Here is a 25236-nt window from a genome sequence, read left to right as displayed (position 1 = left end):
ATTACTCTTACTTTTGATACATTTAGCACGAAGGGATTTACCTTATAATACATCTAGCACAAAGGGATTTCTCTTACTTTTAATATATTTAGCATAAAGGGCTTTTTCTTACTTTTAATACATATAACACAAAGGGATTTCTCTTACGTTTAATACATTTAGCACCAAGGGAGTTCTCTTACTTTTAATACATTTAGCACAAAGGGATTTACCTTAGTTATAATACATTTAGCACAAAGTTATTTCTCTTACTTTTTATACATTTAGCACAAAGGGAGTTCTCTTACTCTTGATACATTTAGCACAAAGGGATTTCTCTTCCTATGATACCTTTAGAGTGAAGGGATTTCTCCTACTTTTAATACATTTAACACGAAGGGATTAATTTACTTATTTTACATTTAGCACAAAGGGATTTCTCTGTCAATACATTTAGCACAAATCGATTTCTCTTACGTTCAATACATTTAGCGCGAAGGGATTTATCTTATTTTTATTACATTTAGCATAAATTGGAAAACCAAATTGGAAACTAGGAATCATTTCTTTCAGATGCCTATTTAGACTTTTGCTCAAAGACGTTCAAAAACTTTAGATGATATAGGTCTTATGGAAATTGGCCAGTAATCGGCACGGTTAGAGATACCACATTATCAACTCTCCAACAAGAGCAAAACGAATATCTTCTTACTAAGTTGCGGAAAATAACTGACAAATTAGAAGTTGACAAATCAGTGGTAACGCCATGTAAACTTGTGCACATAAATTATAACGTCATGATAGTAAACCAAATCTATTTGAAGAGAATATATTATATTCTCTTCGAATAGACTTGGTTTACTATCATGACATTCCTCTTGTATTGTGGTAAATGATTTTACTTGAATAACTTCGAAGGATTCTGTTTTTCCTTTGTAGGTTTGCTAACGAGACTCCAAATATTAGGCTCTCATTTTGATTCTGAGTAAGTGTGTGTATACTGTAGGTATTTTTTCTAGTAGCTGATTGCATGAGTCTCTCTCTCTCTCTCTCTCTCTCTCTCTCTCTCTCTCTCTCTCTCTCATAGTAAGCGCCAACGCATCCATGTCACAGATGTATAACCTAAAGTCGAATCTGATCTTGATAAGAAAGGAATGCGATGGTGTTCTCTTGAATTTCATTATAGTTTTGTTGACTTGAAGAGTGAAATTATTTATTTGGTTGTTTGTAAAATGTTGCTAGTCGAAACAGTAACGAAGAAAGAAAGAAAAAACAACACATTTGATTAATTCGTATTACGCCAATACGTTTATTATTAAAAAAAAAAACTAGAGTAAAGTCTCAACTCACCGGGGTTAATTCTCTCTCTCTCTCTCTCTCTCTCTCTCTCTCTCTCTCTCTCTCTCTCTCTCTCTCTCTCTCTCTCTCTCTATATATATATATATATATATATATATATATATTTATATATATGTATATATATATATATATATATATATATATATATATATATATATATATACATATAATATATATATATATATATATATATATATATATATATATATATATATATATATATATATATATATATGCGTCATCAATTTCATACCAGATTTTCTATGAAGCTTTTTCATTTTGATTCCCTATTATATTAAAAGATTTGCATTGCAGATCTCCCAACATATGGATTTTCTCTAATACTTTCATTTTCTTTTCAGGTGAGACATGCGATTGAAAGAGTTCTTTGTCTAGTAGAAGTAAGTACAATATATTTGATGCGGTTATTTGTGTTTGAATGTGTTGGGATACACAAACTAAACTATTAAAGTTTAGGTAATCAGTTCTGAGTTTGAAATCACCTTCAGGAAGCCTATTATCACTATTAGTGCTCCACACGCAAACTTTGCTGTGTCCGTTCTTCCATTTATCTTTCCAACCTCTCAGGTTATACTTCTCCAATTATTTGTGTTTTCCTCCTGTTTTACATAGATGCTGAATGGCCTTAGCGACCCCAGCCCTGAGCCGTAAGGCCTAAATTCAGTCTAATTCTAATTAAGGTTCATTACTCGGAATTCATTGTCCGATGTTTTCATGATCATTTGATGCAACGAGTCTTTGAGCTCAATGTAGATACGATAAAAAATTAACTTTTTCTTTTACATCAATATTATTTTTCTCATATTCGCTGTATTATTTGAGTACTGTTGTAGTAAGGGAAAGTGTTTGCTTCTCTAAGTATTAAATTCCAAATAATACAGACTAATGACTGATTTTTAATTTTATCACTTATGAATATGAAATACTATTTAATGTAATATCTGAATGAATATGGTGCTAAATTTCATATGCCTAATCATCACTAAAAAAGAAAAAAAAAAGAAAGGAGTAATATTGTGGTCTTAAAATTTCTTTTAATTGATGTGGTATTCCAAAGTTGATTTTCATTGCAATGTACCGAAGTACGTTGGAGATCAGCAGAGGATGCTCTAATCATGTATTGTCAAGTCAGAGAGGAAATGGCATGTGACGCTACCCTCCTCGAGTGCGTTCCCCTCCCTTTTCTATTGTTTATGATTTTTACTTCTGTCTACTGCTCTTTTCCATCCATTTTTAATACCCCTCCAGCTTTTCCCTCCTCTATTTACTTGCTTTGTCCCCCGGCATTATTCCCTTCTTATCCTTATTTTCATCCATATTTATATATACTCTCTCTCTCTCTCTCTCTCTCTCTCTCTCTCTCTCTCTCTCTCTCTCTCTCTCTCTCTCATGCAGTGGATACAGTACCCCTGGTCTCTTGATATACTGGCAATCCTTAGCATTGTATTAGGTTGTTTTCCTAACCGTAGGTGTTTCGTCTGTATACATTATTATTACATTTTTTTTTTTTCATAGAGCAGATTTGACAATAGACGGATTAGATCAGTGCTTCGTATGGATCAGGTTTTGTTAATTGTTGTCCCAGGTTTTACCGTTTGAACAACATATCCAATAAAGCTGCGGAATCATTGATGACTAAATGGTTGAAATGTGTAATTTGATATTTGAATATATCTAACTGTTCGCATGTACGTATATATGTTTTGTGTGTGTATGTGTTTGTGAGAGAGAGAGAGAGAGAGAGAGAGAGAGAGAGAGAGAGAGAGAGAGAGAGAGAGAGAGATTGTTGTATATAATTTTTCTTTCTTAAACAAAATGACAAAGAACCATTGTATTTAAATACATTCACTCTTGAGCTTTGTATTTAAATACATTCACTCTTGAGCAACTCAATTTGCTATTTCATTGTATGATAAAGCTATAATTGTAATAAAAACAAATCTTACTCTTTCAAATTTTAAAGGGTATATCTTGATTCCCAAGCGTGCATAAATAAGACTTAGTAGTCGATGAATGCTGAAGATTGTTGAGAGTCGACTATCATAATATGAGAGATTTAGGTGACTTGAAGGCTTCTCTGAAAGTCCGACAGACGTTCAGTATAATGCCGTGTCTATTTGTAGTTGGGAACGTTGCCACGTTTCGAACTTCTGCTCCTTTCATTTTTTTCAGTTTTGAGATGACCAATCGTTTCTTGTCCTATTTTCGTTCATTCGGGTTCGTTCTAATGTTTTTTACTTAGCCTTATTTTACTCCTCATGGTGACTAGTTACTGCTTGAACCATTTAACACAGATCAGGTTTGTTTTAAGTTTCAATAATTCTTGGTATTTTATTTTGATACCTCGGTATTTTATTTTGATACCTCTCCTATTATCCGTATTTCTGACCACTTTAAGAGTAAACGTTTGTCGCAAAAGTTTGCTATAACTACCCTTTTCGTTAAAGAAAGTCAGTATTTCATGCATCTTTATTGCCAGTTAATAAACTTTATTTATGTCATGTTTTCACAGAATCCTGTCGAACATGATTGAAATTAGTGCATAAGCCGTAGCGACTATGCTAATAATATTAATGATAATCATCATCATCATCATCATCATGATCATAATTATTATTATTATTATTATTATTATTATTATTGTAATTGTACGGTTTTCCCTTGGAGAAGTGGCTCCAGAGGGTCCTAATTTTCCGGTATCTCAATTATACTGTAGAGAAGCACGTGGTAGCCAATATCTAGATACACAATTCATGATTTTTTTCTATCTTTCATCATGGATTAAGTTGACAAAAGCACAATGGATTTTGCATGGATCACTGTTTGATTTTCCGTTATGTTGAGTTGGGCACCCAAGTGTATTTTGTGAAGGCCTACTTTGCATAGTAAGGCCTTGAATATTTGCATATTTCTTGCTTTTATTCACACTAAAGGAAAATATCGTGGTAGGCGGTAATCTTACCGTGCTAGGCGATATATCTTACTGTGGTAGGCGGTTTATCTTACCATGCTAGGCGTTACATCTTAGGAATTCATGTTTGCCACCGGTTATACTCGTATAAGCGGATGAGCACTTGGTGTAGGAATGAGACCTTTGGGTGTGAAGGAAGTGCCCCCATGAATCTCAATGAAGTCACTGGCAACAGGGTGACGGATTGGGTTTAAGGTGATATACAAACTGCCTCTTCGGCTTTTACTCCTGATGCTTGACGGTTAATCTTGCTAGAATTAGTATGAACCGGCAGGGGACAACTGCCTTAGTTAGATAGGCACTGTGCATCACAAGGAACTGGCTATCCTTTGATGTATCTAGCCAATGAATCCTCTATGGATTTAGTGAGTCAAGGAAAGAGGAGATGACAGAATGACAGAATAGCCCCCAGTCCAGGGTGCTAAGAATCACCCTGTTTATAGATACTAAATAAAAATTGAAAATAGGTAATTGGAATGTTAGAACCATGAATCAGATTGGGAAGTTACAGCAAGTGGAGAGTGAATTTATGAAATATAGTTTGGATATCTTGGCTCTAAGTGAAATGCGTTGTAAGGGGATTGGTAAGGAAACTTTAGACCAAGGCAATATATATCTACTCAGGAAAATCAGATGAAGTTGGAAGAGAAGGGGCAGGAATGATAATGCCACCAAGAGCAGAAAAAGGTATTAACCGAGTGGAGAGCTGTAATAGTAAATTGTTACCAGCAATGTTCAAATCAAAGCAGTGCAATATAAATATTATAGTTTGCTATGCCTCAACAAATGATTTCCCTGAAGAAAAGAAAGATGAATACTATGAAGAAATGCAGAGGGTAATAGATGAGATCCCTGAGAGATATGAAAATTATGATTGGCGACTTCAATGCTAAAGAAAGGAAAATGACCCTCAATTTTTGTGAATTAACAAAGAGTTTTAAGACAACTAATGTTTCTTTTCTTTAATAAACGAAAGTTGTTTGGGAAAGGGTCTGGGCTCTACATTGACAAAGGAACTTTCATTTACCTCAATTTTGTCTAAATCATTGAAATTAATCAAGGCCAAAGTCGCTACGGGCTGCCTTTGGCGGAAGAGTCCGTGTCTTGCTATAGGCAAGGCAATCTTACAGTAGTAGCCAAAGTCTGGTAAAAATGATTGCATTATTACATAATCACAGTAGGTGTGGAGTATTGATTATGATAGTAATGATGCGTAAATCCTATGAGTAAACTTGAATATACTGATTTTTTTTTTCTTTCGTTTATGGTTTTGCAATTCTTCCCATGATTCACTAAACAGAACTATGTCTTCTGCAAATCATAAGTTATTATGGTATTCCTCAATAATATTGACATCTACTTCTCCAAATCTAAATTTTTAAAAACTTCTGCTAGACTTGCTGTGAATAATTTAGGAGGAATGGGGTTCTCCCTGTCTAATCCCTTTTTCAATCGAAATTTTCGTACTACATAAGTTTTAAAATTGTTGTACTTCTTGTATAGAGATCTTCTAGCATAGGATTCTTCTATTCCTTGTCTTTGAAGGGCTTTCATTACTGCTGAGCGTTTGACAGAATCAAAAGCTTTCTCAAAGTCTATGAATGCCATACTCATTCGTTTGTCATACTCTGTTGATTTTTCCATTAGCTGGTTAATCACAAGGGTATGGTCAGTTGTTGAATACCCACTTCTAAAGCCTGTCTGCCCTTTTGATTGATTAAAGTATAATATTATGATCAGAGTAAATTTATTGAGCAGTAAATTTTGAGGTCTATTGTGTCTCCCTTTTTGTAAATTAGTATAATAAAGATCTTCCAAGATGTATGTAGATAGCATTTTTGCAAACTCTTTGTGTTTGTGTGTATAAATATATATATACATATATATATGTATATATATATATATATATATGCATATATATATGCATATATATATATATATATATATATATATATATATATATATACATATATATATATATATATATATATATATATATATATATATATATATATATATATATATATATACACATATACATATATATATATACATATATATATATATATATATATATATATACATATATATACATATATATACACATATATATATATACACATATATATATACATATATATACATATACATATATATATACATATATTATATACATATATATATATATATATATATATATATATACATATATATATATATATATATATATATATATATATATATATATATATATATATATATATATTATATATAGGTAGGTAGGTAGATACGTAAATAAATAGATAGCTAAATGAATAAATGGTACTAGCACTTGAATTTTTATATATTTTCAAATACTGGAACTGGTCGACTTTCCTACGGTTCAAGTAAATGCAAAAATCCAGTGTCTTGAAGCAGCGACGACACAAATCCCGTAAATATCCTCCGACGGGAACAAGTGGCAGAAACTATAGTCGCAGATGACAGAGCATCTGCTAAACAATTAACAGAAGTGTAAAGGTAATATCCAAAGTCGTCCTCCAAATCACAATGAATGCTGAGACGGGAAATAGTGCTGGTGAGAGCTTGTCAAGACCCGAACTGTGTTGACCGGTCCACCATGTCCACTCTTCCATCACCTTCCCAGCGTTTATAAACACTCAAAGCAAAAGAATAACAATTTTTAAAACGATAGTTCACTAATACACAAAGGAGGAGGAGGAGGCGCAAAAACACTGTCAAACATTCGTAGAGCCACTTAACTTACAGTAACACAAGAGTAAACATACTCAGCAAAAATAATTTAACTTAAAAGAAAACAAGGCTGATTTAAATCAACAAAAGAAATAATAATCATTTTACGTTAACCTAATATATATATATATATATATATATATATATATATATATATATATATATATATATATATATATATATATATATATATATATTCTAATTGGCCATATATTTTTTATACATTAATGTCTGGATTCTCTTAACGACCTCAGGATCAGAGCCCCTGGCAAAATCACACAAAGACAACAGATTCTGACCGGCCAAGAATCGAACCTTGGTCCAGGAAACTTGTATGAACAGTGACTTACCACAGTGTTGTATATATATATATATATATATATATATATATATATATATATATATATATATATATATATATATATATATATATAGGTAGGTAGGTAGATACGTAAATAGATAGATAGCTAAATGAATAAATGGTACTAGCACTTGAATTTTTATATATTTTCAAATACTGGAACTGGTCGACTTTCCTACGGTTCAAGTAATGGACAAAGTAGACATTAGTCCATTTTTTATAAGAGGGTAGGAAGACAATTGAAGAAAAAATGGTGATGAGTTCTCATAAAAAATACCTACATTAGAGTTAGATTTAATGGACTTTTCTTTTGAAATAGAGATGAAAGTTCCTGTTGAAATACCCTGGAAATAAAGAGTGCATAGAATTTTACAGTGATGGAGTGAATGACATGAAGTGGTTTTCAAGCTGCAACTTCCGTTTAGCATGTGTGGGAAGGGATGCTTGAACGTAAAGGAGTAAATCAAGAACTAAACTAGAGAACAGCGCCTGAAATATTTTGGAAATTGAAATCAACTTATAATGAGCAAAAATATGGCATAGCTATCAATCCAATACTTTTATTTAGTTACTCTCGATGAAAGCAAAAAAGTAAAAGGTGATGAAGAAGGTAGAAACTTGATAGGAAGATTTCCCCTTGAAGGAAGGATGGTCATAAATCACAATAAGGAAAAACAGAAGCAGAAAGCAAATTCCAAAGCTTAGCAGTAGAAAAAAAGATACAGAGCGGGAAGATGTAGCTTAAAAGGTGTTAATAACGGCTTGAGAAGTAGCTCGTCTGGATTATTTGGTTGTATGGAAACCATATAAGGACGAAAACTAACTGGCGTGTAGAGAGGCTACCGTTTCTCTCGTGGACGAAATTCCCCTTTTTGGGACTCGTGTAACGGTTCCCATAAAGAGCATATGAGCTTGAATGTTCGTTGTTTGCAAAAATAGATCTGCCTGATTTTGGAGGATTTTGCTGTTTAATTTCAAAAGTTTTCATGGTGTGCGCGGATGAATTGTTAGTCAATTAGTAGCAATAAATTTGTTGTGTGGAGCAACTGAAAGTGGTCGAGAACAGTAATGTACAGTAGTTGTCATGCCAATAGTTTGGCTGTTTATTTACAGTTTTCCTCTTTATTTCTGTCTCCTACATGCATGCACACACGTACACTCATTCTCATATTGATTTTATGTTGGTGTTGGCGTGATTGCATTGATGTCATGTTTTGGAGATTTCTCTCTCTATAATAATCAAACTGTTTGCTCTGGGTTTTGTATGTGCATATGTCTGTCATGTTGAAAGCGAAAGAAACAATGAACATCTAAGACAAGTTGGGGGAATCATGGTTGTGCGTTTGCTCTTGAAATGGTTCCTTGATAACTTGGTGAGAGAAATAACAATGGTATCCTTCTCCAGAATTTCCAATAGAGGAAATTCCATATTTATTCCATCCTCTGTTTCATTTGGTTTGATTTTTTTATGAGATGTACAGTACAGCTTTCTATCAAAGTATTTTCAATCAACTACCAGTCTTAAAAGTAGCTGGTTTAAGCGTATAGACAATGTCTTTGTGTAGTTTTTAAACTAGTGTTGTTAAACTGGAACGAACTTACTGACCTAGTGCAGATGACTGAGGATCACAATGATGCTTGTAAGCTAGAGGGGCAAGGGTAACTGTGTAACAGTAGCCGGTGAATTCATGAGACTGGTAGTTTAAAAGGAATATGGGTCTTAACTAGCATTTACCATGTTGTCTAGCTACCTGCCCTTTCCTTCGTTGTGCATTCTCCTTTGTATTAGAGATTAACAGGATATTATTATTATTATTATTATTATTATTATTATTATTATTATTATTATATTAATTACTAAGCTACAACCCTAGTCGGGAAAGCAGGATGCTATAACCCCAGGGGATCCAACAGGGAAAATAGCCCAGTAAGGAAAGGAAACAAGGAAAAATTAAATATTTTAAGAACATAACTTTAATTCCTGTTCGCACAACATCACAATCAAATCAACTTAATTCGACTGGCGTATTCAACATTTTGGAAGCATACTGAAGAGTTTTGAAATATTTTCTTCCCCACTTACTCTGGCCCATACTGTTCATGCTATCCGAGGTAAATAATGCTCAGCTTCACCTTTGTAAATGCAGTCATTAAAATATGTGACTTATGAAGCATATTCTGTCGTGTCCATCACGTTGTTTGTGAAGTGCTGAGTTTGTTTGAGGAAGATTACATGTTTTTGTGCTCTTTGTGCCCGTGGAAGGCAGCTATTGGTTGCATGTCCTAAGAACCAAAAATTGCCACTTTTTTTTGCAATGTTTTCGTTTTTACTCATCAATAGAGAACCATAAAATTTAAAAGAAAATCTTATGTTTGTTTTATACTCTGTAAATGTATGCAAATTGTTGGATAATGTGTCATTAGATAATTAAATTATGGAGATGGTAAAGTATGTTGATAACAGATAACCATCAGTTACCATACTAATTCTTCTTCAGGTTTGGTAGAATGTTTTCTGTTTAAAAGTAAATGGATGCCTTGTGATAGACTACAGTCAGAAAACAGATTGGATCATAATAAAAAATTATTCATTATGTGTCATTTTATGCATGTAGGATTATACCCATGTGATTAAGATGGTTTTTATCAGGTCTTATATCATGATAACCATACCTGTATTATCATAATCAAGTGTGTTTGTTTGTTCCATTTAAGTATGAATATCTATCATTATAAAGAATTAGGATTACATTATTTCCAAATCCCGATAAGGATCGGTGACGCAAACACTTGGCGCATTTCACCTGGTTTTCAACAGGAAGACCTTGCCTGCGCAAACGTTATTACCATATTGAAACTTGTTTGAGAGCAGTGTGATGACTGCATTAATAATAGTTGACTGATTTGAAGTTTTCTGATGTTAAGGATAACAGGGTTATTAATGCAGACATTAAGAATTAATTCTTTTTTTTTAATTGCAGTTAGATGAATTTTAGCTTCAGGAGAATTTGGTTATTGAATGTTGTGTTAAATGTTACTTTACTTTACATTAAGGACTGCTTACCCAGTCCTGTACAGCAGGGGAACCCTACTCTCTACAGGACCTCCACAATCGTTATATCATGTTCATTCTGAACCATTTAACATTTCACATCGCATATTGCTTGCTTATTGTTAAATCGTCACTATCAAAGCACTCGCTAAGTAAGAAATTCTTCAGTTTCCTCTTGAAACCTTTAATATCTTCAATCATTCGGATGTCTTGTGGGAGCTTATTGCATGGTATCGGGGCTGCATATCTAAAGGCTCTAGAGCCTACAGTAGACAGATATGTAGGTTACAATAATTTGGACTTTTCTCGTGTCAACGCTATTTGTTAGCTGCACAATATTTAGTAATTCTCTTAGATATTTTGGACGACTGGTTCTGATAACTTGGTGGGTTATTGTACATTTTTTAAATTCAATTCTCACTTTAATGGGCAGCCAATGTAGATCAATTAGTATGGGAGTGATTCTTTGTCTAGGTGGGACACCTTTTATCGGTCTTGCTCCTCGTTTATTATGTTTTGTAATTTCTTAAGTTGTACTTTTTGTAAATTGTAGTAGATGGAGTTACAGTTGTCAGTCCTGGTAATTACACAGTTTATCACGTTTATTTACAGAATATTCATCCAGATACTCTTTTTGTAAAAGCAATGTTTTTATGATAACCAGTAGTTTTTACTACATTATTTATTTGGACATTGAGAGACAGTTGCAGTCAAAAAATACGCCTAGGTCACGAAGCTTCTCACGCTGTTTCTCTTCCTCACCACCATAAAATCAGTTTTGTTCTCATTTAATTTTTGTTTTTAATTATCATCCATTCCGTAACACTATCAAGGATTTGGTTTAGAGTTTCGGTAGTGTCGTGTACATCATTTATGGAGAAGTAAAATTATGTATCGTTCGCAAATAGTTTGAACTTCACACCATGCCTTTGTAGTATTTCCGATAGACCAATAGTATAGGTGCAGAATAAGATTGGGTAAGTACCCCTCTGATTAAAGGTTCATATGATGATTTTCAACACTGATGGACTGTAGGTCATTTTGTAAAAGTTCATGCACAACTGTATCAAAAGCAGCACTAAGATCGAGTAATATCAAAATACCCGATTTATTTTCATCTATCATTTCCAGCATATCATTTACAACAGAACAGATGGCTGTCTCCGTAGAGTATAATTTTCTGTAAGTAGATTGGTTGTCAGGCAAAGCTTTTATTTCTTCTTAGTAACTGACTAGTTGTTCAAGAATTACGTATCCAAACACTTTGAACAATGGATAGATTCGATAATGAGTAATTCATGTAAGATTTTATAGCAGGACTGTCGGTTCTAGGATTATTGGTAATGTTTGTAGCATTTGCAGTAGTTTTTGTAAATTCAAATTTAGTTTTAATAATCACATGAATTATGTTGAAAATACTCATTAAATTGGTTGCAAACGAAGAAGGATTTATTTATATGATGAGAGGTCATTGGCCAAAACTTACCAAATTCTTTTAGAGAGAGAGAGAGAGAGAGAGAGAGAGAGAGAGAGAGAGAGAGAGAGAGAGAGAGAGAGAGAGAAATGCATATATTATGCCTTTGGCTGTGGCCATCGTTGAACTGAAACCAGAAGATTGGGATGCGTGTGCTTTCCATTAGCGGGCATAATTGGAGTATAAAATATTCGTTAGGTATCACTCCTCCCATATCGTATATAGAAGATGATTGTATTTATTATTTGTCATGAACGTGGTAAGGCTTTTCCCGTCGCGTGAATGAAATGTTGACATCAATGATATTATAAAACAGCATTAATATCCTGTCAACATCTGCAACGATCATGTAGGAAAGGAAGAATGTCCGGTTAACGTCTGCAATGACTTTATCATAACATAAGTGTCATATCAATATTTCAATTATCATTTATGGTGAAATGAAAGTCATGTGAGCATCCGGAATGGTCCTCTGGTAAGGAATTAATGTCCTGTCTATGTCTGCAAGTGATAATTTATGACGAAAAGAAAAATTTTCAACATCTGTAATGATCATTTATGACAGAAAAAGGCCATGTCAATATCTGCTGAGATCATGTATTACAGAAATCCTGTCAACTTCTCCAAATATGTAGGAGAGAAGAAATATTCAGTCAACTTCTATTAGATCATGTTTGACAGCAGGTATGTCCTGTTGACATTTTCATAATTATTTATGGTGAAAGGAATGCCATATCATTATCTGCAATTATCATTTATGATAAAAGGAATGTCATATCAACATCGGCAATGATCATTTATGACAGCAGGAATGTCACATCAACAACTGTAATGATCGATTAGAATTCAAGGACTGTCCTGTCAACTTTTGATAAAATCATGTATAGCAGAAGGAATCTCCTTTCAACTTCTAAAAAGATCACAGATAGCAAATGGAATGTCAAGTCAACTTCTCGTGAGATCATGTATTACGGAAGGAATCTCCTGTCAACTACCAAAAACGTCATATATGACAGAAGCTGTGGCCTGTCAAAATCTTCAAAGCTCATGTATGCCGGGAAGAATGTCCTATCACCTTTTGCAAGAATCATGTATTGCAGAAGAATGTCCTTTCAACTATTACTAGAACATATCTGACACAATGAATGTCCTGAAAGCACTTTAAAATGCCCTGTCAACTTCTTTTAAGATCATGCATGATGAAAAAAAGATATGCGTGACAGAAGTAATGACCTGTCTCTTTTATCAAAAATCATGCATAACTGTAGAAATATTCCGTCAACTCTCTCCAAGGTCATATGTGACAAAGAATGTTGTGTCAACATCTTGAAATAAATTTGTCTTAAGGAATGTTCTCTCAACTTCTGCAAATATTATGTATGACGGAAGAAATGTCCCATTAACGTATTCAAAGATGATGTTTGGTATGAAAAAACTCGAATATAATCAAATATCACAGAAGAAATGTGATGTCAACATCTTAAAAGATAATATATAACAAAAAGAATGTCCTGTCACCTTGTGCAAAGGTAATATATGACTGAAGAAATGTCCTTTCAACTTTTCTAAGATCATGTATGACATAAGGAATGTTTTGTCAACATTTCCAGAGATCATGTATGACCAAGGGAATGTTCTGTCAACTCGTGCAAATAGCATATATAACAGACGGAAGCCCCTGATAACTTCAAGAAACATTGTGTATACAGAAGAGATGTCTTGTTAACTTGTGCAAAGATAATTTGAAACAGGAGTATAATGACAACTCCTGCAAAGAACATATATGTCAGAAGGAATGTCATTCAAACTTTTGCAAAGATCATGGGAAATAGAAGGGATGTCATGTCAACTTTTGCAAAGTTTATCTGGAACAGGAGGAATGTCTGGAACAAAATGGATTGAGCTTGTATGAAAGAAAGAATGTCTTGCCAACCTTTCCAAAAGTTATATATGACAGAAATAATGTCTTGAAAATATGATTGACAGAAGGAATGATCTGTTGACTTACGCAAAGGTTATGTATGATAGGATGAATGTCCTGTTTACTTTCACAAAAATCTTGTATGGCAGAAAGACTGTCATGTTAACATTGCAAAGATTATAGTCCTGTCACTTACTGCAAAGATAGTATATGACAGAAGAAAGGACCTGCCTACTGTTACTAAGATCATGTGTGACACGGAATATTCTGTTAATTTCTTCAAAAATCATGCATCACTAAGAGAAAGTTCTGTCAACTTCTCCAAATATCATGTATGAAAGAAGGAATTCCCTGATAACTTCTGCCAAATCAGGTACGCAGAAGGAATGTCATGTTAACTTTTACAAAGATAATTTGAAACAAAAGAATGCCATTCTAACTTTTCCAAATATTATTTGAAGTAGAACAAGATCATGTATGACAGAGGGAATTTCATTTCAACATCTGGAAAGATCATGTCTGACAGAACCAAATCATTTCCTGTCAACTTCTGTAAATTTTAGGTCTAAGAGAAGAAATTTCCTTTAAAAAAATGTTCATGCATGGTACAAGAAATTTTCTGTCAGTATCTTCAAAGATAATATTTGACCTAAAGAATATTTTGTCATCTTGTATAAAGATCATGTATGCCAGTTGGAATGTCCTGTCAATATCGGCAAAGATCATGCGTGGTTGAAGGAATGTCATGCCAACTTTTCTAGATATCATAAATAACAGAAGAAATGTCCTTTCAACTGCTGCAAAGATGAAATATGACAGAATGCATGTCTTGACCACTACTGCAAATATCATGTATGACAGGAAATATTCTGCCAACATTTTTAACGATCTAGTGTGACAGAAGGATTGTCCTGTAATTTTTTTTGCAAAGATCAAATATAACAGAAGGATTGTGTTGTCTTTTTTTTTTGGCAAGGATCATGTAAGACGATAGGAATTTCCTGTTAACTGCTACTAAGATCATTTACGATAGAATGCTCGGTTAACTGTTGCAGAGAACATGTATGACAGAAGGAATGATTTCTGAACATCTGCTATGAACAAGTATGATAGAAGGATTGTCATACCAAAATTTTGTAAAGATATGTATGACAAGAAATATCCTGTCAACATCAGTATAGATCCTGTATGACAGATGAAATGTTTGGTCAACTTCTGCGAAAATTATGTTTTACTGAGGGAATGTCTCCTGAGATTATGCTTAACAAATTAAATGCCCTGCCAACATTTTTAAAGATTTTGTATGACACAAGGAATGTCCTATCAACATCAGTAATTATTATGTATAATAGAAGAACAATATCTTGTAAGCATGTGAAAAGATCAAGTATGACAGAGAGAATGTGTTGTCAACATATAAAGATTATGCATGGCTGAAAAAATGTCCTGTAAGCATTTGCACAGGTCATGTATGGCAGTAGAAATGTCCTTTTAACATCTGCACAGATTATATATGGTTGTAGAAATGTCTTTTTAGTATATGTAAAGATTATGCATAACAGTAGAGATGTCCTGTTAACATCTGCAAAGATCATGAATGATATGAAATGTTTTGACATTTTTTTCCTTATTTTTATATGACGGAAGGAATGTCTTGTCGACAACCGCTTGGGTTGTGTATAAGAAAAAGATATTGGCAGTATTTGCAAACATTATGTATAGCAAAGAATTATCTTGTTGTATGGCAGAAGAAATGTCATGTCAACATTTACATGAATCTTTTTTGACAAAAGGAATGTCATTTCTTCATCTGCAAAGATTGCTTGTAATAAACTAAGTTTCATGGCAGCGTGTGAAAGGATGTGTATGACATAATGAATATCCTATCACCATACGCAGAGATTGTGTATGACAAAAAGAATGTCATATCTGCAAGAATATGTATGACAGAAGGATTATCATGTAAACCCTTGCTAAGAATTTTTTCTGACAGAAATATTCTGTAAACATCTTCAAAGATCATTTATGACAAAGAATATCCTGTTAACACCTGAAAATGTCTTTTATATATATGAAGGATTGCTTTGCCCACTTTATGTAAAAATCATGTTTGATTGAAGGAATGCCCTGTAAGCATCTTCATAGATCATTTATGTCCAAAGTAATGTCCTGTTAACTACTGCAAAGATCATTCAAGTAAGAAGAAAGGTCTTGTAAACATGTGCAACGATTATATATGGCAATATGAATGTCTTCTCAACATTTAGAAGGGTCAAGTATGTCAGAAGGAAAATCCTGTGAACATGTGTTAAGATCACGTGTTACCTGTCACGATCAGAAAATTTCGGCAGAAAAAATGGCTTGTCAACTTCTTCAAAGATTATATATGTCAAAAGAAAAAAAAGAAAAAGAAAAGGCTCACCGACATCTACAAAGATCAGGTATGATAGAAGATTGTGTACGTGAGAATTGATATACTGTCATCATTTGCAAAGACCATGTATGCCATCTTAACATTGGCAAAGATCGTGTTTCTCAGAAGGGATGTCTTGTTGACTTCTTCGAAGATGATATATGAATGATCAAATGTGCTCTAAAACTTCTGCAAAGATCATATTTGGCAAAATGAATATTCTCTATGTCAGAAGGAGTGCTCTCTCATCTTCTGTTAATTGTATATTTCGTCAACATCTGTAGAGATCATGTATGACCTGTCAACATATGCCAAGATGATGTTGGTCAGAAAGAATTTTGTTGTCAACTTTTTCAAAGATTATGAATGGCAGAAGGAATGCCCTGTTAACATCTGAAAATATCATTTATGTGAGGAGTGTTTTGTCAAAATCTGTAAAGACCATATATGATAAAAGTAATATCTTGTCAACATCTACAAAAATCTTATATGACAGAAGGAATATCATGATACCAACTGCAAATATCATGTATGACTTGTAACAACTGCAAATGGTCATGTTTGAGCGAACCAATCGGCTACTTATAAGATCATTGTCAGAAGGAATGGCTTATCAGATATTACAAATATCATACAGTATATTAAAAAAGAAGTCTCCTGTCAGCACTTGCTAAGATCATTTAGGTTACAAGGTCATGTATGACCTGTCAATATCTGCAAAGATCATGTATAACAGGTAAAAAGGTTAATATCTCCAAAGATCATTTATAACAGGTAAAAAGGTTAATATCTCCAAAGATCATTTATAACAGGTAAAAAGTTCTTTCAACATCTATAAATGTCATATATGACAGAGGACATGTTCTATAGCATTTGATAAAATCGTGTATGCCAGTAAGAATGTCATGTCAGCATCTGTGCAGATCAAATATAACCTAAGAACTTTTTTTTGTCAATACCAGCAAAAATAAAGGATTTAACCAGAAGTTTCCAGTCAGTATCTACAGAGATCAGGTGTCTCAGAAGAAATGTCTTTTTAACCTCTGCAAAGATCTTGTATGACAAAAGAAATGCCCGGTTGTCTACATCTTCAAAGATCATTTAAGTTACAGGGAATGTCTTGTCAACCTTTGGAAAGATCATGAATGACCTGCCATGTATGATAGGGGAAATGGCAGAACATAAATACTTACACACACACACACACACACACACACACAATATATATATATATATATATATATATATATATATATATATATATATATATATATATCTATTATGCGATTATGGCTCCCTGGACCCCAAAATATAGTATACTATGGCTTCTGACTGGGTACCAAACATATAATATTATTTATATTACGACTGGCAAGTTAATCAACCTCTCAAAATCCAAACTTACTTGTTTGCTTTTACATTAAAACTGTTACACTTTAAAATGTTAATACACCAATTTTGAGACTTAAATAACTCCCAGACAGCAATATATAAAACACTGAATAAATAAAGATATCTTAAGTATACTCAAAACTTAACTGGGTAATTACTCATAAGTATTATTTAAAACTTAGCGTGGTTCTTAATAGGATATGAGCAGAATTTGATTCTAAACAATGGTAATTGGAATAATACACTTTTTACAAAAACTAAATATATTTTATATAAATTACAACACTTTGAAAAGAATTTACATAATAACAAAATAAATCACATGAATTATTAAGTCTGAACAAAACTTAGATTAAGAAAAAAATTATACTATCTGAAAATTATATATGAACTTTACTTGAACTATTAAATCTGAATAAACCTTAGACTAAGACAGAAGATTTAATGCAATGTAAATTATACAAAAGGTTGAAATTAAATCTGAATAGTACAATGTTCAAGTTTGATACTTAATGAAAATAGATAACCACATCATGACACTAAATCTAACCTTCCTACAGGGCCGTTTACAAAACTTTACACAATGCCAACACTCACCCTAATACAATGAATTCAAAATCACCGTTTCGTCTTATGTATCTTTTCGACACAATTTTCTTTGGGGCTCAGAGTCACTTATGATAGGACATACTTAAATGTACTAAACACTTTCAAAAATAATACACTGGGTTGCGTGCAAGAATGAGAGAGGTGAGATAATAATATTAAGGCTGGTAATCTACATCTCTATTTCTCTGTAAACCTGGTGTCCCCCTTTTATAAGAAATTCAGCTAATTCCAGAAACTTCCCGAACTGAAGTCTGAGTTGCCAAGTATTGCTCTATCGAACTCTACTCACGCCACACCAGACAGCTCTCTCAGTCAGCTAGCTACGCCCACCATTTGTCCCTGAATAATAAAAAAGATAACATCCTATCACCAGGCCTTCCGTGAAATTTCAAAAGCACATGTACAGAATTTTCCAAATCACATGTTACTGAGCATTCTCTCTCCAACATGACGTAATTATTCATAGAATATAAAAGAACATTACCTAAGCCATTGTACATATCTCATAGGAATCCCACAACAGTTTTAAATAGATTATGTAAGACTTCGTAACAAACATACGTGAAATAAAAAGTTAATTCTTAAAAATAACGCAAATTTACATATACTAACTTCAATAAAGAATACAATTAAATTCACGAGGAAAGTCTTACGTAATTTGCATAAAATACTTACATCTACATAAGAGGAGCTCATTTTATGGGCTTGCTATCATCTCTTCGATGCACAAAGGAAATATAAATAAAATCATGAATAAACTATTGTATTTACTCTACACTAGACCAGCTTTGCAAGAAAAAAAAAATATATATATATATATATATATATATATATATATATATATATATATATATATATATATATATATATATATATATATATATATGTATGTATATATACATGGATATCTGCACGTGTTTGATATATATATATATATATATATATATATATATATATATATATATATATATATTACAAGGAAAAGTGAAAATATTAAGTAAAACCGGACTAGTTTTGTCTACATATCGTCAAGAGGACAAAGCTACTCGGGATTCACTCGGTATTTTTGTTTTTCATTGTGCTTTATTGCATCTGAGCATCGTGTGTTCTTGCGTTTTATGCTTATATCTGTCTATATGTACATAGATACATACATACATACTTGCATAATTCAATTGCGGCTTTTTATAGCTTACAGCGTCCTTATTGTCTTGGAAAAGAAAATGGGACAACAACCACTCTTTTGGTAATAAAGATGATAAGATAGACTATATATATATATATATATATATATATATATATATATATATATATATATATATATATATATATATATATATATATATATATATATATATATATATATATATATATATATATATATATATAATGTATTTTGATTATTTGTACATGCAGTCTTTCTGTGTAATTTTCAAATAATCAACTATATGGATTATATGGGTACCAAAAAGAAGTAAGGTCAAAACCTTTTTTGAAATCTTTAAGGAATTCTTTTATTGTATTTTTTATTAAGGTTTTCATTGGTATATCCTTCTAGCGCTATCTCTTTCGGTAGATTTCATAATTATTTTTCTTACAATAATTCTGCTCCAATAAAATCTTTAGATTAACCATTTACCGTTAATAATATCTTGATGCACAATGCTTTTAATGTTGTTCGTGTTTATAAGTCTTGTCTGGCAAAAACAAAATGGTTTACATTATGGTTCTGCTGAAGACTTCCTTTACTATGACTGATCATTGCAGGCTCGTTTATTGGCACTATTATTGACATGACAAACTGTAACATAATTAATTTGGCTCCCTGTATGTCTATTAGGGTAGATTATCAGTCATTAGACGTTGCCCTTTGGATCACCAACACCGCCAACCTAATTTTAGAAATAGTCTAGGATAGGGGGAAATTTCTAAATTCAAATTATATCTTTTATACTATATGTTATTTCCTCATAGATCTAATTCCGTTTTTAAACTTTAGGATTGCGTCGACAACGGTCTGTATTGAACCACTTCAGAAAGTCGAGGATGTTATTGTCTTCATTTATCTATCTATCTATACACACACACACACATATATATATATATATATATATATATATGTATATATATATATATATATGTGTGTGTGTGTGTGTGTGTGTATGTGTGTGTGCTAGAACACTTGACGATACCTGTAAGGGTAGTACAGCAATCCTATAACTACATATGTGAGAAAATTCCATTTGAGAAAGGAGTTTGACAGGGGACCCCATTTCTCCTAAAATATTCACAAAATGCCTAGAAGAATTTTTTAAGAATTTCGATTGTGAAAATGTAAGAATTAATATTAAAGGGGGATACCTTAACAACTTAGGATTTGCAGATGACATAGTTATGCAAGGTGAATTATGGGGGGAATTGCAATAATTGATAAAAGATTTGAAAAGAGAAAGATGTAAGACTGAAAGTGAATAAGAGTAAAACTAAGATAATGTTCAATAAAAATGCAGAGACAACAAATAAGGTTTAGGATGAACCTCTAGAGATTGTTAATGAATATACTTACTTAGGATAGACAGTGTTTCCCCAGTTCATGAAAACGAAATTAAAAGAAAGATAAACATTGGATGGAGAGGTTTTGGTAAATAAAATGAGATTAGGAAAAAAAAGGCCCCTAACTAAACCCTTGGAACATGTGCTATGGAAAGAATAATGATAGGAATAGCACTAAGAGACAGGAAACTGGCAACATGGATTTTAAAGCAGACTAAAATAGTGGATATTCTAACAACATGTAAGGAAATGAAATGGATGTGGGCAGGACATATAATGAGCGCAGATAATAGATGGATATTACGACTAACAGAATTGTCTAAAAAGAAGCAGGGAAAGGAAGAGAAGACAATGGATTTATGAGCTAAGAAAATTAGCGGGTATTGACTGGCATGTAAAGACCATGAGCAGACTCTAGTGGAAAGACATGTGTGAGACCTTTGGTCTGCAATGGACTAATTATGGCTTATGATAGTTATATATATATATATATATATATATATATATATATATATATATATATATATATATATATATATATATATATATATATACTGTATATATGGATAATGTGTCTGTGCATCACGTACGATTCATTTATACTTTATATTCATGCCCTCATTCTGATCGATAATGTATAGGTCACAAATGGTATCTCTGTCATATAACCGACCTCAGAAAAAAAAAGCTAGAATCTAAGACGATTTTTTGCTAAAGGGATATTTCTCTTTACTGTTTTACGATTAGACTAATTTATAGTGCATTGACCTTATAATTTTATTTAATTTTTTTCGTTTATATGAAAAATTTAAACATTTTAATACACACCTATAACGCAAAGGAAACAGCTATCCGGCGAAAAAAATCCCCTTTCTATTTTTTTTTCTTCTAATGAACTATGATAAAAGAGGCTGTTCATAGGTGGTAGGGAATTGAATGAAACCTTCTTTTGAAAAAGAAAAGGATCATGAATACGAAGCGGTATTAATTTTTAGAAAGACCAGTTTAGAGGTTTCGGGAAGATGAGAAAAATCGATACCATGAGAGATGGGCCAAGAAACGAAGAGAAATGGATTTAGGGAAGATTTTTTTTTTTGTAGTTTTATAAAAGATAACGATTGAAGAAAAGAGAACTGACTGGTTCCGTAGACTTGCGATGAAATATTTAGAATTGTAAGTATAACCTCCACTTTCAAGTTGAACATTTTTTACGTATGATGCATGTTCCATTCCTTCCAAAGTCAATTGATGAAGCAAATTTTTTTGGAACTGGCCTTTATTTTATCTAATAATATAATTTGAGAAGTCATTATCTCCATTATTTTGAATACCATATTTTTAATGTGTGTATCAGGTCTAACTGATCTTACCGTTATTAATTTCGTGCATAAGAGAAGGCGGAAAATATCATTGGTGTGGATACGTTCCAATCAAATGCTGCAGATTTCAAAGAATTTGCAACAGAAATACTTTATGTGTTGGTTTCACAGTTTTCGCAATGTTAAGGTTTTGACACTTGGTACATTTATAGTGCACTTAGTGTTAATGTTATTAAACCTGTTAAATTAATCCCGAGAAATAGTTTATCCTCGGGTGTAGAATAGAGAATATAGAGAAGTCTCCACGCAAATTTTCTATATCGTTATTGTTCACCCCTGTATTTTATGAACATGTTGGTTTCATCTGCTTCATGACATTTATATTTTGTGTCAAATTCCTATACTTTTTCGGTTTTGGTACTTGAGGAAAAAGAAATGTTCTACAGAAATTGCATTAGTGTAATAAATGGCTTACATGATATGAAGGTATATTGCAAGAAAAAAAAAATGAATATCAGCAGGGTTCTGGGATATCTTCAGTGATGTCAACAAGGGAGAGATTGTTAGATTTTTTTTTATATGTTCAGAAACTCATTCATTATGATCAATCATCTGAAATGCTCTAACTTACTTTTCATTAAGAGCGGTAGTGACCATACTCGAGTTCTTTAAAAAAAAAAAAAAAAAAAAAATTAGAAGATAAATTGATACAGTTGACTTACAAAAATATAATTTTATTACAAATTTTTCACTGCTTATGAAGCGGTATCAAACGCAGTTTGACATAACAGATTATATAATCTCCTAATTTACATCTCAATCCACACTCGCCTTTGCTAAATCGAGAGAAATCAAATAGTACAGTTCTCTGTTAGACAGTTATTAATACGTCAACTCATAAGAACAGTTTAACTTTAACCATAATCAAAGATATTATTTGAGAGATCAGAGATAACAGAAATTTCGAGCCTAAGGGAAACTTAACTTTTATCTGCCTTCCGAAGGCATATAGCCAAACTAACCTTTATATAACTAAAATAGTCACAAAGACTCTGACCCAAAATACTCGTAAGGATCTTTGTAATAAAATAACTTTGTTTACATAATTTCCCAGGATGTTACTAAAGTTATTCCTATTCACTTAATAAAAACACTTTCGTAAAGAAACCCATCATTACTAAGGTATGACTTGATTTATGAATTGCGGCTCTCTTTAGATGAGGTCATTTCCGTTCTGACTTTGACTTCCACTACTACGACACAAGCTCTATTCTACGCATTCGGACCTCTTCCAGATTTCCCCCTTGTCGATACAAATACACCGCAGACATTTTTTATGTGTCGTAGTAGTTTCGTTAAAAATCATCCTTCATTTACGTTCTAGATTATTTGTATATTTGACCCCAAGAAATTACATAATAACTTATAATGATGATGATAATGATGATGATGATGATGATAATAATAATAATAATAATATCATCACTGTAATTATTTTAAGCTCTCAAGACATATATTTCTAAATTCACTCATCTCGAGAGATTATTTCCAACCGAGAATATACAGTAACAGTAACAAAAAACGTTTAGGAATGCAATAAACGCATTTTGGAGCTGGAATTCATTACTCAAGAGAATTATATTTTAACATTTTAATCTCGTACGGGAATCACACTTTGATAGTTGAACCTCTTATGTAAATGGTACCATTAAAAAAAAGTATGAAAATGCAATAGCCTTTCTTGGAGGAGCCTACAATAATCATACAAGGGGTGTGATATGAACAGATTTTTCCTTAAAGGAACACAAGAAGAATTGTAAATTTCAACATTTGAAACTCAAATGGGAATGTCTCAAATTCTTAACTTACATGATAATGTTGCTTCAACATTTGAAACTCCAATGGGAATGTGACCTAATATTTGTAACTCCGTAAAATATTTTTTTTTTCAGTATTTGAAACTCAATTTTGCATGTAACTTAAAAGTTTGCAATGACAAAAATACCTCACTAAATGTGTATGCTTATTTGAAGTTCAGGGAAACCAAGCCGTAAGATTTTCTCTTACCACTCTTTGGATGGTAGTTCAATTCAACAGGATTTGTGACTATTTACGTGTGAATGTTGGCTTCCACCTTATTATTGGCCCCTGGAAATTTAATTTACATTTATAATAATGAAAAGATTAGTGATTTAAATTTTGTTTTGGGTCACCCTCATCCTATTACCATTATGATTCTTTGGTTGGTGGTATGGTAATTCCCAATTAAAGGAAGCCGATTTCTTGCCTTTATGGTGTTCGTGTAATTCATTATTTTGTTGCAATAGTCATCATTATTTTCATTATTTAATTGTTGTTGTCTTCACTATGGAAAATAGGTCATAGTTCTACTTGAAAAGTCGGAAGACTGTTTATGCAAATACTCATATAAATTACGATAAATAAACTAGTTTGTATAGTCAATGACTTTTCTGTGACTTGAAAAGATTATTAATGTGGAATAACTAACGAAAGTAATGTTTAAATTCAAGCTTATTATTAGGACGCCAATTACCTTTGTGGTTGTAATTAAAAACCTTGTTAACATAAATTTTTACTCGAAAAGGGAATATCTACCTTTTTTATATACAATAGAAAAAAAAATAAGATGATAGTTACTCTAATTTAGAGATTTCTGGAAGGACAATTTTCTTTAGTGGCGGGAAATGCAAATGAATTGGCTGTAGAAAAATATTTTACGCTAGACGATGTTCAGCCTAACATTTATAGATGATAGTTTGTAGAGAAACTCAGCATTAGTGGAAAGTATTTTGAGCCATGGTTTTTCTTGCAGCCAAGACCTCGCCCCTTATTTTATGTAGCTTGGTAAGGGTTTGTTCGTTTTTCTTGCATCCAAGACCTCGCCCCTTATTTTATGTAGCTTGGTAAGGGTTTGTTCGAAAAATTAATAATCAAAGGCCTCAAGCACTTATAGAGAACATGTTTAGACTATTTAGCACCTGCCCGTGCACACATTGTTATAATCCAATTTCCTCTAATTTCGATATTCAAGTCAACT

The 25236-nt window shown here is 32.4% G+C and overlaps 1 protein-coding gene across 2 annotated transcripts in view; it reads left to right on the top strand.

Annotated features, from left to right (window-relative positions):
• Positions 1–25236, top strand: part of LOC137643958 (neuronal calcium sensor 2) — a 736704-nt gene that overhangs the window by 366156 nt on the left and 345312 nt on the right. The window lies entirely within an intron of this gene.

This window comes from Palaemon carinicauda, chromosome 7, assembly GCF_036898095.1.
Source record: "Palaemon carinicauda isolate YSFRI2023 chromosome 7, ASM3689809v2, whole genome shotgun sequence".
NCBI classification, from domain to species: Eukaryota; Metazoa; Arthropoda; class Malacostraca; order Decapoda; family Palaemonidae; genus Palaemon; species Palaemon carinicauda.
Note: the sequence above shows the minus strand (reverse complement) of the source record. Positions and strands in the feature narration are given on the sequence as shown.